This window comes from Notechis scutatus, chromosome 7 (genome assembly GCF_049901735.1).
Source record: "Notechis scutatus isolate UNSWTSFEM ecotype Mainland chromosome 7, rNotScu1.2, whole genome shotgun sequence".
Classification (NCBI taxonomy): Eukaryota; Metazoa; Chordata; class Lepidosauria; order Squamata; family Elapidae; genus Notechis; species Notechis scutatus.
Genome location: NC_142015.1, coordinates 3,406,415 through 3,425,000, shown reverse-complemented (window position 1 = coordinate 3,425,000; position 18,586 = coordinate 3,406,415). Strand labels below are relative to the sequence as shown.

The 18,586-nt window shown below is 49.5% G+C and overlaps 1 protein-coding gene across 1 annotated transcript in view; it reads right to left on the bottom strand.

The window, feature by feature from the left end:
• The window catches only part of SEMA4C (semaphorin 4C), an 84,602-nt gene extending 68,753 nt beyond the window's left edge, over positions 1-15,849 (bottom strand). The window contains exon 1 of the mRNA XM_026687546.2: positions 15,542-15,849. The gene's annotated coding sequence lies outside the window, so the exon portion shown is untranslated. The remainder of the gene's footprint in view (positions 1-15,541) is intronic.
• Between the last annotated feature and the right edge of the window lie 2,737 nt (positions 15,850-18,586).

Below are 18,586 nucleotides of genomic sequence, written 5' to 3'. Positions count from 1 at the left end.
GGCCTATTTGATCGTCTATTTGCAACCTTCCCAGCTGGGCTCCCACAAGGCAAGTGGGGGAAGCCAGGTGCTCTTAACAATCGCATGATATCATTGCAATTGTTAACAATTTACTTTAATAACTGCAGCGGTTCACAATAACTGTGACTAAAAGGCCATCAAATTTAGCATGAATTTAGCGGCGGAAATGCTGACCCCCAACTGTGGTCATATAAGTCAAGGAGTACCTCCCTGCCTGATTCACATCACTTGTATTTTGCACAAGTATATGTCCAATAATGTGGACACGATGTGGGACGCGGTAGCTCAGTGGCTAAGATGCTGAGCTTGTCGATCAGAACAGTCGGCAGCTCGGAGGTTCGAACCCCCCAGCGCCGCATGACGGAGTGAGCTCCCGTTCCTTGTCCCAGCAGTTCGAAAGCATGTTAAAAAAAAATGCAAGTAGAAAAATAGGGGGCCCATTTGGTGGGAAGGGAGCACCTTCAGCGTTTAGTCCTGCCGGCCACATGACCACGGAGACGCTGGCTCTTCGGCTTTGCAATGGAGAGGAGCACTGCCCGCTAGAGCCAGAAACGACTAGCATGGATGTGCGAGGGGAACCAATAACGTAATTTCACTGCAAACAGCCAGGATAGCAGAGGGGTGCCCTCCCTGGGGAGACCCAGATTATAGTTCCCCACCCACCCATCCATAGAAATTCCTTGGGAGATTTTGAACTGGTCTTCCTCTCTCCATCCAATTTATCTTGCAGGGCTGCTTGTGAAGCAGGTGGGAGGAAAAAAAAACCAAACCAGTTGTGCTCCTGAACAAAAAGTATCAGTCAATCACGCAGTCACTCAAATGAGTAAATGCCATTGGATTATAACTCTTGGATATATATATAATCCATTGAAACCCTGTTAGCAAAAAGTCTGCTTTGATATTAAAGCCATGACCAAAAGGCCATCCTATCAGCGGAGGGATAATCTGGTTTAATCACTGTTTGTTTGCTGGAAGGATGCAACAGCCCCCCCAACAGCCTGCTTTACTTGAGCAGATCATACAGGCAAAGGGATGCATCTGAAATAGGTAGAAGTGCCCCCTCCAATGCACCCATCTATGGCCTTTGCAAAGTCCAAGAGGGGCACAAACCAACCCACCCACCCACCCCAATTTTCTATACATCCAGATGCTGGGCCAGAGGGATTTGGTCTGAATGCATTCAAGAACCATCGAGTTCCACCAAGGTGTCAGTTGCAACTTCCATTGTTCTGCATTAAGTGAAACAGGAAATGTAGGCTTTCCCAGGGTCCCTGGGGGAGTTCATGGCAAAGAGGTTGAATATATAAATGGATTTCCGGAAAAGGGGAAAGAGCTCAGCTACAGCACTCGGTGGAAGATGCAAATCCACGCTGCTGAGCCACACGTAATGTGGCCAGATCTTCCCATGCATTGCTCATTCAGAATGAGGTGCTTACAGATTAACATGAGCTGGAAGGGACCTTGTAGGTCATCTAGTCCAACCCCCTGCCCAAGCAGGAGACCCTGGATCATTTCTGACAGAGGGCAGTCCAGTCTCTTCTTGAAAGCCTCCAGGGATGAAGCTCCCACAACTTCCGAGGGCAACTTCTGTTCCATCAGTTAATTGTTCTCAGTGTCAGAAAATCCCTCCTTATTTCCAGGTTGAATCTCTCCCCTTGTTCAGTCTCCATCCATTATTCCTTGTCTGGCCTTCAGGTGTTTTGGAGAATAGCTTGACTCCTTCCTCCTCTCTGTGGCAGCCCCTCAAATATTGAAGGACTGCTAGACCAGCCATGCCCAGTTCCTGTAACCATGCTTAAAAAATGCTGGCTTAGGTCTGCTGAGGGTTGACCAACCACCATGTCTCCAGGAAAGGAAATCACATTGTTTTTAAAAAAAAGATGTTGAGGCTCTAGAAAAAGGGCAGAGAAGAGCAACCAGGATGGTTAGGGGACCGGAGGCTAATACATACGATGAATGGTTGCAGGAACCAAGCATGGCTAGTCTAGTGAAGAGAAGGACCAGGGGAGACAGGATAGCATCTTCCAATATTTGAGGGGCTGCCACAGAAAGGAGAGGGTCAAGCACCTGAAGGCCAGACAAGGAATAATGGATGGAAACTGAACAAGGACAGATTCAACCTGGAAATAAGGAGACATTTTCTGACCCTGAGAACAACCAACCCATGGAACAAAAGTTGCCTTCAGAAGCTGTGGGAGCTTCATCCCTGGAGGCTTTCAAGAAGAGACTGGACTGCCAGCTGTCAGAAATGATGTAGGGTCTCCTGCTTGGGTGGAGGGTTGGACTAGATGACCTACAAGGTCCCTTTCCAACTCTTGTTAATCTGTTAATCTGGCTCTTCTCACACTCCACAGCCTCCCGGGCTGCTCATCCTTCCACAATTTGGAAAACCCCAGGGAATGAATTCACAAGGGGCCAAAGCAGAAGGAAGATCAGCCAAGCAGGCTGCGGAGACCTTTCCGTGTTCTAGACCAGCTTGAGAAGAGCCCGAGCAATTTCGCCCTGATTTCCCCATCGCTGGAAGGAATTTCAAAAAAAGTACATCTGGGCTCCTCAAATCGAATGAGAACAGGGAGAATCAAACCCCCACCCCCCCTTTTTTTCCTTTTTTTTTTTCCCCCAGTCCCTTCATCCAACAACAGCCAGGAACTCCAATCAGAAAAGCAGAATCTCAGATGCATTAGATTACAGAACCGTAGAGGATCTGGGCAAGCAGCATTAGATGGGAGATTATCTGCTGCGGAACAATAGAACACCGGGAGTGCAAACAATTAAATCAGAAATTCATTTGGAAACGCCAGGCTGATCCTGGAGCAGCAGCTGCTCTGCAGCAAATGCCTTAAGGGAACAAGAACTGTCATTTGGAGCAAGGCGGTGTGGGTGGCCAAAGTGTCTCCTGCAGGAGAAAAGAGCCTCCTACGTTAGAGAACTTTGCCCAGAAGGCCTTCTTAAAACCAGTTACTGTAATTCTGGTCATCCTTGACTTGCAAACTGATTGCAATTACACTTAGGCAAGAAAAACCAAAAGGACACATATAGACTGGGTGAAACCAGGTTCAATAGCAGGAACTGTGAGTGGGATCTTGGAGTCTTAGTGGACAACCAGCTAAAATATGACCCAGCCGTGTGCAGCGGCAGCCAAAAAAGCCAATGCAATCCTAAATTGCGTTAACAGAGGGACACAATCGAAATCAAGGGAGGTGCTAATAAAACTCTATAAAGCAAGGGTCTTCAAATTTGGCAAGTTTAAGACTTGTGGATTTTTTGTTCTGACCCAAACCTTGTTCCAAGGAAACCAACACCAAATGGAGGTAACAGCAAAACCTTTTAATGATTCTTGACGAATTCCCCTTCCTGGTTAAAAGGCTGTTTCAAACTAATGGTCTCTGATAAGAACGAGCCTTGCCAAGGCTGTGCAAGGCTGCCAAGAACACTAGATAAAGTTACCCAGAAATATTTCAAACACAAAGAGTCTCCAAACACAAATTAAGAGAGTCGGAACGTCCACAAGTCTTGAGTGCAAAAAAACACTTCTTTGCTTCCTGCAAAGAACTCCGGTTTCTCAGCTGGCTTTTATCTCTTAAGGGAGGGGCCATCACCTTGCAGCCTTACTCCCGAGTCGCCCATGCTACTGCAGCTGCTCTTTCCTTCAAGCAGCCCTGCGCGCATGCACACTGGGCACAGGCTCCTCGGGTGCCTCTTCCTCGCTGCTGCCAGCCTCCACAATCTCCGAAGGCAACACTCCTCTCCCTGATGGTCCTGGCCCCATCCCTGCATCCCACGCAGGCCCCTCATCTGAGTCCTCGCTCTCCAAGACCTCAGCCATCTGCACCTGCTGCCGGCGAAACTCAACAACTTCAACTCCCATAATTCCCGAGCCAACATGACAGGAGGAGGAGGAATTCTGGGAGTCCACATGTCTTAAAGCTGTCAAGTTTGAAGACCCCTGCTATAAAGCCTTAGTAAGACCATACCTGGAGCACTGCATCCAGTTTTGGTCACCACATTATAAAAAAAGATGTTGAGACTCTATAAAGGGTGCAGAGAAGAGCAACCAGGATGATTAGCGGACTGGAGGCTAAAACATAGAAGGAACGGTTGCAGAAACCAGGCATGGCTAGTCTAAGGAAGAGAAGGACCAGGGGAGACAGAATAGCATCTTCCAATATTTGAGGGGCAGCCGCAGGGAGGAGGGGAGGGGTCAAGCTATTTTCTAAAGCATCTAAAGGCCCAAGAAGGAATAATGGATGGAAACTGAACAAGGAGAGATTCAACCTGGAAATAAGGAGGAATTTTCTGACATTGAGACCAATCAACCAATGGAACAGAAGTTTCCTTTAGAAGTTGTGGGAGCTTCATCACTTGAGACTTTCAAGAAGAGACTGGACTGCCATCTGTCAGGAATGGTGTAGGGTCTCCTGCTAGGGCAGGGGGTTGGACTAGATGACCTGGGAAGGGCGGGGCCAGCCAGGAGTGGGATTTGGAGGGAGGGTTCTCCAAATCCCACAGAATCTTAGCTGGGGGCTCTCCCGAACCCCCCAGCAGCCCAGCCTTGAACTTGGGTTTAACTCACCTTAACCGCTTGCCGAGTCCAGAAGCAGCATTTTGTCTGCTCAAAAGGGTTTAAACTGGTTTTTAACAAAAGGCATCATGGATTTGGCTCTAATCTCCCAAAACTGAGATGGTTCTTTGTTTACCTGTGGCTGGGCACAAAGGAGAAAGCAAGAGGAGGAAAGGAATACTGTGAGAAGAAATCTTTGCCGGAGTAGTGTAAAATACATCTGACAAAGGTTTTTTTTTCTCTCTCTCTCTCTCCAAATTCTCTACGGGGAAAGCCATGGTCGAATGTCAAATAGCCAAGTGACAAGAAACCAGAACATACAGATGTGGGTGGCTCAGCCCCAAACAGGGCAGATGGACAGTGGCTTCAACCAGGGTCCCCAATAATGCAAAAAAACAAACAAACAAACCTGGAAATCTTTGGATCAATGCTGAATTCTCCAGTTTCTTGCAGTGGGAAGCTCACGGTTTGGGTCCTTCCTCATGCAAAACACATCCCTCTATTATGCCCTCCAGCCCAATGCAAATTGATGCTGCCGCTGGCATTACAGGTAGTCTCGATTTACCGACACAATTGGGACCAGAAGGGGTTTTTTTTGTTATTGTTGCTAAGCAACCGGTTGTTAAGGGTGTCACATCCAATTCAGAAGTTGTGGGAGCTTCACCGCTGGAAGCTTTCAAGAAGAGACCAGGCCATCAGTCAGAAATGGGGCAGGGTCTCCTGCTTGGGTGGGTTGGACTAGATGACCTCCAAGGTCCCTTCCAACTCTTGGTATTCTATATTCAAGGGAACAGAAGTTGCCTTCAGAAGTTGTGGGAGCTTCACCACTGGAAGCTTTCAAGAAGAGACTGGGCTGCCTGCCATCAGTCAAAAATGACAGCGTCCTCAGGGTGTGTGTGTGTGTGTGTGGGTGGGTGGGTATCATGCAATCCCCTTCGGCAACCTCCCGGACAAGTAAACTCAATGAGGAAGCCAGATTCACTTAACCATGTCACTAAGCCGGCAACGGCGGCGTCCAATGATGGCAAGAAAGATGGAGCAAAATGGGGCCAGGTTTGTTCAACAAACGTTTCGCTTAGCAACAAAAGGGTTGGGTCGCAAGTCCAAGGACTACCCGTACAGGGTATTTCTCTGCTACAGGGGTGGCAGGGTGGCAGAGGTGGTATTCAGATGGTTCTGACCGGTTCTTGATTTTTGAGTCTATTTATCGAGTCTATCAAATTATTTAGTGTGTCATCTGCACCTCTGTAACTGTCTGGTTTGGCTCTGCAACCTAACAGGACAGACACAGACTCCAGAGAGTAATTAGGACTGCAGAAAAGAACCATTACTACCAACCTGCCTTCCATCGAGGACATGTATACTGCATGAGTCCAAAAGAGGGATGGAAAAATATCTACAGACCCCTCACATCCCGGACATAAACTGTTTCAACTCCTTCTCTCAAAACGATGCTGTAGAGCCCTGCACAGCAGAACAACTAGACACAAGGACAGTTTTTCCCCCGAATGCCATCACTCTGCTAAACAAATAATTTCCTCAACACTGTCCAACTATTTACAAAGTCTGCACTACTATTACTGTTAATCTTCTCATCACTCCTTATCATCTATCCCCTCCCACTTTTGATTGTATGACTGTAATTTTATCGCTTGTATCCTTACAATTTATATTGACTGTTTCCTAGTATGATTCGATTGCTTATTGTATCCTGTGACTATCATTAAGTGTTGTACCTGATGACTCTTGACTCTTGACGAATGTATCTTTTCTTTTATGTCCACTGAGAGTATTTGCACCAAGACAAATTCCTTGTGTGTCCAATCACACTTGGTCAATAAAGAATTTTATTCTATTCTTCATCCAATATTTATTCTATTCTATATTGACTGTTTCCTAGTATGATTTGATTGCTTATTGTATCCTATGACTATAATTAATTGTTGTACCTGATGATTCTTGACTCTTGATGAATGTATCTTTTCTTTTATGTACACTGAGAGCATTTGCACCAAGACAAATTCCTTGTGTGTCCAATCACACTTGGCCAATAAAGAATTCATTTCTATTTCTATTTCTAATTCTATTCTAAAGAACCGGTAGTGGAAATTTTGAGAAGTTTGGAGAACCAGCCAATCCCACCTCTGACTGGCCCCGCCAACCCCATCTCTTCTCTGCCTCCCATTGAGTCCCAGCTGATCGGCTGGGTCTTCTTTGGTTGCCCTGCCCAGGAGAACGGAGCTGGAAAGCAGGTTAGTGGGGTGGGGAGGGAAGGGGGATTTTGCAGTATATCCTTCCCATGCCACGCCCACCAAGCCACGCCCACAGAAACCAGTAGTAAAAAAATTGAATCTCACCACGGGTGTGTGTGTGTGTGTGTGTATGTGTGTTTGGAGCGAGGAAGTTAGTCTAACTTGGACCTTTGTTCTCCGACAGCATCTGAGTCACCAGCTCCAAAGGCCTCGAATACAGGGCAATGACCCAGCTGCCATGCTGGCACATGCCAGATCGGGGGTCAGAAAATCAATGCCAGACCACAGCTCTTCTCCTCTCCCGCTAACCTGGCCGGAAAAGAGAGTCAGGGCCTGCTTTGCTTACATGTGTGTTTTGAAGTTAAGAGAACCGCAGCTGCTCCTCGGCTCCTCTGGAAGCCGCTCCGTCTCGAAGGTTGAAGCGGGGGTGGGGCGGGGGAACCCACAGAAAGCCAAGATCAAAAGAGAGCTCTGGGGATCAAGGGAGCGAGCCAAGGCAGGAGGATGGGTTCCTGTCAGACGTGGCTGCTGTGCGGAATGGAAGGATTAAGTCCTGTAAATCCTTCCGTTCCATCAAGTGTAAGTCCTTCCCTTCCCCACCATACAGTCAGAGCGGAAGAAGCTTCTTGGATGAGAAACAAAACGTCTTCAAAGAAAGAAAGAAAGAAAGAAAGAAAGAAAGAAAGAAAGAAAGAAAGAAAGAAAGAAAGAAAGAAAGAAAGAAAGAAAGAAAGAAAGAAAGAAAGAAAGAAAGAAAGAAAGAAAGAAAGAAAGAAAGAAAGAAAGAAAGAAGTCCAGTTGTCTCTTTAAAAAAAGCACCTTTGGGATAACCACTGATGATCTGGAGGACTGAGAATTTCTACAGACTTTTAGCTATACAATTTGGGATGAAGACCCTTTAAACAATGTGGGAATAGGAACGGATTTCCAGAGGGGGAAAATTGCAGGCTCCAAGAACCATTTGCACCACTCAGCTGACCCTGAAGTCACAGATAAACCTCCAAGTGGCCTCAACGACCCTCTAAAAAGGATGCAAATGGCCAGCTGTCTGCAAGGAGTATAAATCCTTCCATTCCCCACCATCCAGTCAGAGTTGAAGACGCTTCTTGGGTGAGAAGCGAAACCTCTTCAAAGAAAAAAACCAAGAAGGTCCAGTTGCCTCTTGAAAAAAGCATCTTTGGAACAACCATGACCTGGAGGACAGAGAATCTCCAGTGACCTAGGACTGTTTTTTCACACCTACAACCGTTGTAGCATGCCTGAGGTCAGGTGATCAAAATTCACAGGCTTGGCAACTGGCACAGACTTGTGACTGTTGCGGTGTGATCCGCTTGTGCAACTTTCTGACAAGCAAAGTGCGTGGAGAAGCCAGATCTGCTTAACAACTGCAGTGATTCACTTAACAACAGGGGCAAGCAAGCTCATCAAATGGGGCAAAATTCACTTAACAACTGAACAACGGGAAATTTTGACTCCCTTGCGGTCGTAACTTGAGGATTACCTGCATTCTTTAAATAGGCAATGGGGATGAACACGCTTCCTTTACGTCAGGGGTCCCCAACCACCGGTCCGCGGACCGGTATCGGTCCGTGGAACAAGTCCTACCGGGCCGCTGGTTTGCTGGGCGCTGCCATCTTTTTTTGATGAAAAAGTGCTTCCGGTGAGCTTTGCCGGGTAGAAAGCTCACCGGAAGCACTTTTTCATCAAAAGATGGCGGCGCTAGCGCTGGTGAGCTTTTCCGGGTGAAAGCCATTTCTACCCGGAAAAGCTCACGAGCGCTGGAGCCGCCATCTTTTTGATGAAAAAGTGCTTCCGGTGAGGTCACCGGAAGCACTTTTTCATCAAAAAGATGGCGCGCCAGCTAATGCCGGTACCGGGCCGCGCCATAAAAAAGGTTGGGGATACCGGGCCGCGGCATAAGAAAGGTTGGGGATCACTGCTTTACGTAGCTCTTCAAGATGGAACAAGTTGATTAAAAGGGGGAGGGGAGAGATACTGTTGGTTGGAGCCCACCATTTTTTAAACTTTTCATTAAGGTTTCCAGCCATCAATATTTTGCAAACTCAAACTACGTTCTTTTTTATTTTCCCAAATTAATTGCTTTATTATACAATACAAACTACTCATGGAGGAAGAGAGATAAAACCCAAGGACAGAGCTGCCTGTATGGCAGAAGCTGGAAGCTCTGTGAACCCTGCAAATTCAAACTTTCCTATCTATCTATCTATCTATCTATCTATCTATCCATCCATCCATCCATCCATCCATTATCACTTCTCTCTATCATCCATCTATCATCCATTCTCTCTATCCATCCATCCATCCATCCCCCCTTTCTCTACCATCTATCATCAATTCTGTGTCTATCAACTATCCATCCAACATTTACCTCTCTCTATCATCTATCATCAATTCTATCTATCCCCCTCTCTCCTCTATCATCAATTCTATCATCAATTCTATCTCTGTCTATCAACTATCCATCCAACATTTACCTCTATCATCTATCATCAAATCTATCTCTATCCATCCATTTATCCATCCCTTTTCTATCATCTATCATCAATTCTATCTATCTAACCCTCCTCTATCATCAATTCTATCATCAATTCTATCTGTGTCTATCAACTATCCATACATCTACCACCTATCATCTACCTGTCAATTCTATCTATCTATCTATCTATCTATCTATCTATCTATCTATCTATCTATCTATCTATCTATCTCTGTATCTAAATATTCAACATGATTTCTACTATAGGTATGAACAGAAGGCTGCTTGCACTGTACGGTTAATGCTGAAGAGGTGATATATCAATAAGAAGTCGTCAAGGGGACCCCTCCATGGCAGGATTTCTGTTTTCATTTTATGATTTATGCTTTTATCTTCCTTGGTTTTATTGCCAGCCAGAGTTGAGGGGGCAGGCACAGAAATTTAATAAAGAAATACAAACAAACAAGGGCGGTGAGCCGCCCAGAATTCTGTTACAGAAACGCAGCCGTGTAAATCGTTTTCAATAAAAACAAATAAAACGAATGTGTTGAATTATTTTTGCCCTATGGAAAAAAAAAAAAAGGTGATGCACGCCCAGCCACCTCGCCTCCACGGGAGGATCCACGCAAGATCCCAGTTCCTTCTAACTTCCAAGAAGATTCCCACCAGGCGAAGAAGCAGGCAGGAATCCCGCAGAGCAGAAGAAAGGAAGAACAGGAAGGGGCCTAAACAAAATCTGCTGGAACCTGAGAGGCGAAAGGAACAGGCTGTGACACGGTTTCCCCTTTCCACCATCCTGCCTTGCATAAACCACCACGCCGAGCGAGCGCTGATACGCCCATATTAATTAATTTGAAAGCATGACCGCTCTTTGGCTCGGCTCTCCCGAGTCAGTGACAGATTGGAAAACCTCCAGGAACACGGACGGAAAAAAGGATGGGGAAATCCATTCTCGACCCCCCTTCTACAAACGTCGTCGCACACAGCGGCTGCTCAGCTCTCATTTCCTGAATGGGAAGGAAACGGTGCCAGAAGCGGGATGACAAAGAGTTGGAAGAGGCCTTGGAGGTCATCTAGTCCAGCCCCCTGCTCGGGCAGGAAGCCCTATACCATTTCAGACAAATGGGGGTCCAATCTTTTCTTTGAAAATTTCTAGTGTTAGGAGAATTCATGATTTCTGGAAGCAAGTCATCCCACTGCTTCATTGTTCTGTCAGGAAATTTCTCTTTAATTCTAAACTGGTTTTCTCCTTAATTTCCATCCATTGTTTCCTGTCCTGCCTTCAGGGGCTTCGAAGAATAGCTTGACCCCTTCCTCTCCTTTGTGGCAACCCCTGAGATATTGAAACATTGCTATCATGTCTCCCCTAGTCCTTTTCATCAAACTAGCCAAACCCAATTCCAGCAATATATATTCTATTCTATTCTATTCTATTCTATTCTATTCTATTCTATTCTATTCTATTCTACTCTACTCTACATTCTTTTCTGTTCTATATCTATTCTATTCTATTCTATTCTATTCTATTCTATTCTATTCTATTCTAGTACTAACACTTCACGTGATCTTGATTCTATCCCTCTTTTTATGCAGCCTAGAACTGCGTTGGCTTTTTTTTTTGGCAGCTGCAGCACACAACTGGTATTTAAGTGATTGTCTACTAGAACTCCAAGATCCCTCTCCCAGTTACTACTATTGAGTCCAGGTACTACCTATAGTACTATACTTGTGCACATGTGGTTTTTCCTCCTGGATCCAGAGCCACCCAGAAACGAATCCTTCTGAATCCAGAGAAAATCCTCAGCTCCAGAGTTTGTGCAGAGTTCATTTTCCCAGCCCTCTAAACACTTGGTAGCAGAGAGCACGAGATGGCCATGGACCTTCTCTGGACCTAGCAGAATGCTCACAACACGGTATCCTTGCCTCTAGACATGGAGGCTCCATTCTCTGCTAATAGCTAAGAACAACTCTCCGCCATTCCTTCCGTCTGATTTTTTTTTTAAAGGAAATAATAATAATGGCAATGACTAGTCACTGGATCCCACAAGACCAACTGCTTTCTGGTGCTTTGAAAGCTCCCATTGTCTACTCCGGAGCCATCGCTAATGAGATTCCAACAAGCCTAAATTTAATGGAAGAGACGCTCTTCCTAGCACGCAGGTTAGAAGCACCTATCAAGAACAAATCATCCACCACCAATCGTCCACCAAAGACATTAATCTCTCATTTGATGAATGAACTCAACTGCCAGGCTAGACAGACACCCCCAAACCCTCAACTCACTGAACCACAAACTAACCAGCTCCCTTGGACAGGAAGGTGAACCCCATCAAGCAATCCCCTTTTCCAAGTACATCCGCGGAACCCAGATCAGGTAAGGGGCACCAATCTACCCTCCAGTCAAAGGTTGGTTTGTTGAAGCATCAGTTACAAACAGCTCTGCTGGCAGATCTCCTACCCATGTGCCTTCCTTCCCCCAGGAAAGGAGAATATTTGCAGCTGGGGTTTGAAATGAGGGGGGGGAGGTGCTCTCTGACCTTGGCCATTTGCTTGCAGATGTTTCATGAGCCAGTTAAGGAACATCAGCAGTGCTAGAAGGGAGTGGGGTTTGTAGAGGAGGAGGAGGAGGAGGAGGAGGAGGAAGAGGAGGAGAGGAGGCAGAGGGAGGAGGAAGAGAAGGAGGAGGAAGAAGAGGAGGAGGAAGAGGAAGAGGACTCTGGGGTCCTTGGTGCTCTCTGAGCTTGGCTATTTGCTTGCAGATGTTTCATGAGCCAGTTAAATACCATCAGGAAAGCTAGGAGGGAGTGGGGTGAGGAGAGGAGGAGGAGGGAGAGGAGGAGAGGAGGCAGAGGGAGGAGGAAGAGAAGGAGGACGAGGAAGAGGAGGAGGAGGAGGAAGAGGAAGAGGACTGTGGGGTCCTTGGTGCTCTCTGAGCTTGGCTATTTTCTTGCAGATGTTTCATGAGCCAGTTAAGGAACATCAGCAGTGCTAGAAGGTAGTGGGGTTTGTAGAGGAGGAGGAGGAGGAAGAAGAGGAGGAGAGGAGGCAGAGGGAGGAGGAAGAGAAGGAGAAGGAGGAAGAGGAGGAGGAAGAGGAAGAGGACTCTGGGGTCCTTGGTGCTCTCTGAGCTTGGCTATTTTCTTGCAGATGTTTCATGAGCCAGTTAAGGAACATCAGCAGTGCTAGAAGGTAGTGGGGTTTGTAGAGAGAGAGAGGAGGAGGGAGAGGAGGAAGAGGAGGAGGAGGAAGAGAAGGAGGAGGAGGAGGAAGGAAGAGGAAGAGGAGATGTCATGAAGAAGCTAGGAGAGGAGAGAAGAGGAGGAGAGGAGAAGAAGAGAGAGGGAGGAGGAAGAGCAGAGGGAGGAGGAGGAGGAGAGGAGAGAGGAGGAGGAAGAGGAGGACTGTGGGGTCCTTGGTGCTCTCTGAGCTTGGCTATTTTTTCCTTTTGCAGACCGTTTCATTACCCAAACTAGGTAAATTCCTCCGTATTTGTAGTAGCTGATCTGAACTTTTGGCCCCGGCCGAGTTTTAATGACACGCCTGCAAGAAAAGAGCCAAGCTCAGAGGGCACCAAGGGCCCTTCCCTGCCTTCCCCTACACCCTCCCCCACCCCAAAAACCCCCACTTGTTGGTTCTGCCCCTCCCCGCCTCCACCTGCTGCCGCGCATGGCACAAGAGCAAATCCAGGCAGGTTCTTTCAGATCAGTTGGCAACTTTTTCCTCTAAGGCTCAAAAGGAACAAGACGCCAGGCAGAGGTGTGTGTGTATGTGTTTGTGTGTGAGTGACTGCCTATTCTGGACAAGGCAACACTTCGCAACACAACACACACACACACACAAAGCTACACTGAACGCTGGGTGTCTCCCTGCCTTTGTACTCCTGTCTGGGGATCAATCGGTGTGTTTTGGAATTACTGAGCGAAAGAGGGAACAACTTAAGACATAAAAGGGGAGAGGAGAGAAAGGAGACTCGTGGTGGGGTTTAACCCTCTGTGTGTGTGTGTGTGTGTGTGTGTGTGTAAACAGAAAGAGCTCTCCTTGAGCTCCCTTTGGCTCACCAGCGGCCCAATTCTGGGGGAGGGGGGGAAACGAGACCTGCATGGGGGCAAAGGGGTTGGGAGCCAGCTCATTTGGGTTTTCTTTGGAGAAATACAGGGCGGCCTCGCTTAACGTGGCAGGATCAGGACCAAGACGGATTTCCAGAAAGCTTTTGAGTTCCTCCTAGAGCCACACATCGCCTGCTCAAAAGTCCCGTTGGAAGATCCTTTTGGCACTATTCTTGGCAGATGGGGGGAGGGGGGGAATCTCCAGGAAGGGGGGTCATCTGGCAATGGCGGCCCTTCCACCCCCACCCCACACCTGTGGAGGGGTGAGGCTCCAAAGCATGGGGTTCCCCAAGGCTGCAACCCCTAAGCGAGCTGCTCCAGGCGCTGCCAGCCAAACCCGCCCCTCTTGCTCCATAAGCTGGAGGTTGGAGTAAACAGGCCCTTTGCCAAGTTCTTCACACACACACACACACACAAAGAGCGGGTGTAATCTTTGCAAAGAACAGGGCAGAAAGTCAGCTGGAAGGTGAAACCTGATCTGGAGCAAAAGAGAGCCTGCACAACACAGAAAGAAACAGAAAGCAAGAAGAGAAAGCAAAGACGAGGGGAGAGAGAGAGGGAGGGAGAGGGAGAGAAAGAGAGAGGGAGGGAGAGAGAGAGAGAGGGAAAGAGAGGGAAGAAGGAGGGAGAGAGAAAGGAGAGAGAGGGAGGGAAATGAAAGAAGGGGAGAGGGGAGAGAGAGGAGGGAAATAGAGAGAGAGAGAGAGAAGGGGGAGAGGAAGAGAAGGAGAGGAGGGAGCATGAAAGATAAGGGAGGGAGGGAGGGAGAGGGGAAGAGAGAGGGAAATGAGATAAGGGGAGAGGGAGATGGGAGAGAGAGAAAGAGAGAGGAGAGAGAGAGAGAGGGGGAGAGAGAGGGGAAGAGGGAGTGGAAAGAGAGAAAGAGAGGGGAGAGAGGGAGGGAAATAAAGGGAGGGAGAGTGGGAAGAGAGAAAGAGGGAGGGGAGAGAGGGAGGGAGAGTGAAAGAGAGGGGGAGAGAGAGAGGGAGGGAGGGAGGTTGTGGGGAGGGGGCAGAGCTGTTTTCCTAGCAAGGTAGTTCCTCTAAAAAGACCAACAGACACACACACACACAAAAGCCGTGCAACAACACCCCCCTCCTCCTCAAACGCCAACCCAAACTGCCCAGAAGGGGTGCACGTGGCAAGGGCTCCCCCCCCCCCCACCGGAGAGGCTGAGTTGCGCCCACCTTTTTGCCCTCCGTTTGCAAACGGAGGAGGGGGAAACGACGAGAGGGCGACGCGCGCGGGGAGCCTTTCGGCCAAAAGGAGCCGGAGCCCCCCCGTCGCACACTCGGCCCGCCTGCCTCCTTTCCTTTGCGGGCCAGGCTGGGCTGCAGCCCCGGGAGCTCCGCCGGAGAGGAGGCGGCGGCGGTGGGGAGAAGCAGCCCCCCACACACCGCGAGCCCTTGCAAAGAAAGGACTCCCCTCCGCGGCTCTTCCCGCGTCCCCTCCCCAGGAGGACACCCCCACCCCATTCAAGAGACAAACAGGCAGGGCTGGCCGAAGAGACCCCCCGCTCTGGGGGCTTTGGAGGGGCGGGCGTGGGGGGAGAATGGGTGGAGGACCCTCCCGCTCAGCCTGGCTTCCCTTTGTCTCTCTCGCTCCTTCCCTCTCCTCCTCCCCCCAATAACAACCAGCCCAACCCGGTCATTAATTCCCCATCAGGGCTCCGCTTCTCCGGGGAGGGGAGGAGAGAGGGGTGGGTTGCATGGGAAGCAGGGGAGGGGCGCCCCCGAAGAAGACCCTTTGGGGAGGGGGCGTCGATCCCACGCGTGGCCGAGGCTCCCGGGCCAAAGCTGGGGAGGGGGGCGCGCTGCCACCTGATGGGGAAGGGTCCCTCCCCAGGAAAGTTGGCAAAGCCGGAGTGGGGCGGCTCAGGGGAACCCCCTCCCCTCTTTTCTTCCTTGGAGGGGAGGGGGGGAGGAAAGAAAGGCCGCTTAAATTCCTTCCTTCCTCCTCCTCTTCCTCCCCCGCCCCCACGCGGGATTCCCTGCCTCCCACCCACCCCCACCCCCGCGCGCGGACAAAGCCAGACAATAGCCCTCCCCCCACCTCCACCCCCACCCGGCCGTTGGCTTCCACCTTCCCAACCTGGTTGGCTTACCTTTCCGGGGCGGCTTTTTCCCCCTTCGGCTCCGAGGAGGAAGGAAGGAAGGAGCGTGGAAGAAGGAGAGGAAGGAAGGAGGGAAGGAGGCAGGACGAGCCCCCCAAATCACATATGCCCGGTCTGGCTCCCAGGTGGGCGCGCGAGAGTGGGACCCCCTCCGGCGGCTCGGAGCCGGGCAAAGTTGGCGAGGCGAAGGCGCAGCTGGCTTAGCCCGGTGGCGGCGGCTGCTGCTGCTCCTGGGCTCCGTCTCTCTCTTTCTCTCCCTCGCTCGCTCGCTCGCTCTGTCTCTCTCCGCTGCGTTGTTGCGCTTGGCTGGGCGAGCGCCTCCTCTGCCTCCTTCCCTCTCCTCCCCACGGCCGCCCCTTTTTTCCTTTCCCCTCCTTCCTTGACGTCAAGCCCGGGCCGAGAGGGAGGGAAGGAGGGAGGCTGGAGTAGAGCCCCCCCCCCGGGGTGGAGGGAGGCACGCGCAGCCCCCCTCCCATTAATCCCCCTCCCCAGGACGTGCAAATAAGGTCACCTGGTGCAACCACAGGATCGCGTGTTTTTTTAGGATTCACTGGGTGTGTGTGTGTGTGTGTGTGTGTGTGTGTCTTCACTGTAGAGTTGTATTGTGGTGGGGCGGGGCGGGGGGGTTGCACGAAGGGAGGCTCGGCCAGTCTCATTGCACACGTGTTGGTATATATGGGGGTCTCCTGCTTGAGTAGGGGGCTGGACTAGATGACCTCTATGGTCGCTTCCAAGCTCTCTTCGGATTGCATTGTACTCTTTGACAACAAAGGTTGGAACTCCAGGTGCAGCCGCCCAACGTGGGGGTGGGAGTCCTATCCAATCTGAATAGAGCTGTGGAAGGGACCTTGGAGGTCGTCTAGTCCAGCCCCCTGCTAAAGCAGGAGACCCCGCCTAGACCAGTCCCCGAAGCCGGAGGGGGTGCGCCTGGACCCCTTTCCTCCCGGCTTCTCTGGCTGAAGACCCTCCCCCTGTCCCACCCACCCACCCCTCTAGGCGCTGGAGCCGGGTATGGGTGGGTGGCTGGCTGGCTGGCGCATCCCCTCCCCTTCTCGGGGCCCGGCCCAGCCCGATGGCGGCTCGCTCTCTTCCGAGGGGCCGCGGCCAAGAGGCCGAACAAAGCCGGCGTTCTCCTCCTCCTCCCGCCATCCGGGCGTTACGAAGCCTCCTCCGGAGGCAACCCGGGCGCGGCTGAAAGCGCTGCTCTCTGCCGGGCTCAACGTGCTCAACGCTTGGCTTTCCTTGGGACCCGGAGGGGTCATCCGTCCGGCCTTTCTTTGGGCCTGGAGAGGGGTTGGGGTGTGTGTGACCCAGCTCGGGGGAAAAGGGACTTCCGTGTCTCCTGAACGCCCTTCCCACGTGCCTTGATCCGTTGGCGCCAGAGGCAATTGGACTTTCTGGGTTTTCCTTTGAAGACGTTTCGCTTCTTGTCCCAGAAGCTGCTTCTGACATTGTTTGGCCTGAGATGTTTTATTAAGGTGTCTTGCTTAAGCAGGGGGTTGGACTAGACGACCTCCACGGTCCCTTCCGGCTCTATTATTCTACCTTCTGGGGTCTGTATGAGAGAACTAACCTGGGACCAAGGATGTCCCAAAGGTCCTTTTCTTCTTCTTCTTCCAAGAGGAAACTGGACTTTCTGGGTTTTTTTAAAAAAATTTGATTTGACTTGTCAATGGCTTACAAGATTACAGAGATAAGAATAAACATAAATACAGGAAATAGATACAAATAATTGGGGACAGGGACGGTAGGCACAATGGTGTACTTATGCACCCGTTTTCTTTGAAGATGTTTCGCTTCTCACCCGAGAAGCTTCCTCAGCTCTGACTGGATGGTGGGGGATGGAAGGATTGACATTGCAAAATGCAAATGACCAACTGTCTGCAAGGACTATAAATCCTACAATAATAGAGATGGAAGGGACCTTGGAGGTCTTCTAGTCTAACCCCTGTTGAAGCAAGAAACCTTAAACTTTAAGCCTAGCAGACTTCAACTCCCAGAATTCCCCAACGTTGGCAACTTTAAGCTTGCAGGACTTCGACTCCCAGAATCCCCCAGCCAGGGAATTGGATTGGGAATCCTTTCCACATCCTACAACTGCCCCAGTCTCACAACTGACCAGGCAGAACTGTGTGAACGGTGGCTGGGCAGCCATTGTGTGTGAATGCTACACCCACAGTGTCTGGCGTTGAGCAACAGTTGCTGAGAATCTTAGTGGTAAAAACTATATTCGATCCCAATGGAGCAGTTCGGAAATCAATCAATTCATTCCTGCCAGCAGTAAAAAGTTGATTTTTTAAAAACAAACAAAAAACAAGCCCCTGGAAGATGACTGACAGCCAAGCTTGCCTGCCTGAATATCTCCTTTGTATTAGTTTGCACATTTTTTTTTTAAATGCAAGGTGGATATCTGCATGCAGGTGTGAGGTGAGCAGACTCACCTTTTGGGATGTCTTTCCCAGTAAGGGGGGGGGTCAACCTGAGGCCATATAGACAGACCTTGGCGGACTCCAGGCTCCAGCCCTGCCCAATGTGGGAATGCCTTACACCCTTTGCTAGGTTTAATGGGGGCCAGAAGAACAGGGGGAGAGGCAAAACTTTCAAAAATAAAATAATAAAATCCCAACCCTGCCAGATATTTCTGGTTCATTTATTTCTGGTCATTTCCTGCTTATGATAATTATGCTTTTAAATTCTGCAAATTCTCTTGGATCAATGTAGGTAACAGACCAATAAAGGAGGCTAAAACATCCCAGAATGATTGTTTCCCTGAATCCTGAAAATTTACTTTTCGTGCAGTTTTGGGATGTCTGGATTTGGCTCTCGTGGTTTGAAAAGAAAAGAATAATTCGTTTTTAAGGATGTTTCAGCTTGCAGATAGCAGCCTCTCTTCTTTTCCTTCTCTGCTCTGTCTCCTTTCCTATCTCTTTCACCCTCTCCTCCTTTTCCTCTTTCACCTTCCATTCTTCTCCGCCTCAATCTCCTTTGCCTTCTTCCTCTTCTCCTCTGCCTTCTCCTTCTTCTCTTATTTCCATC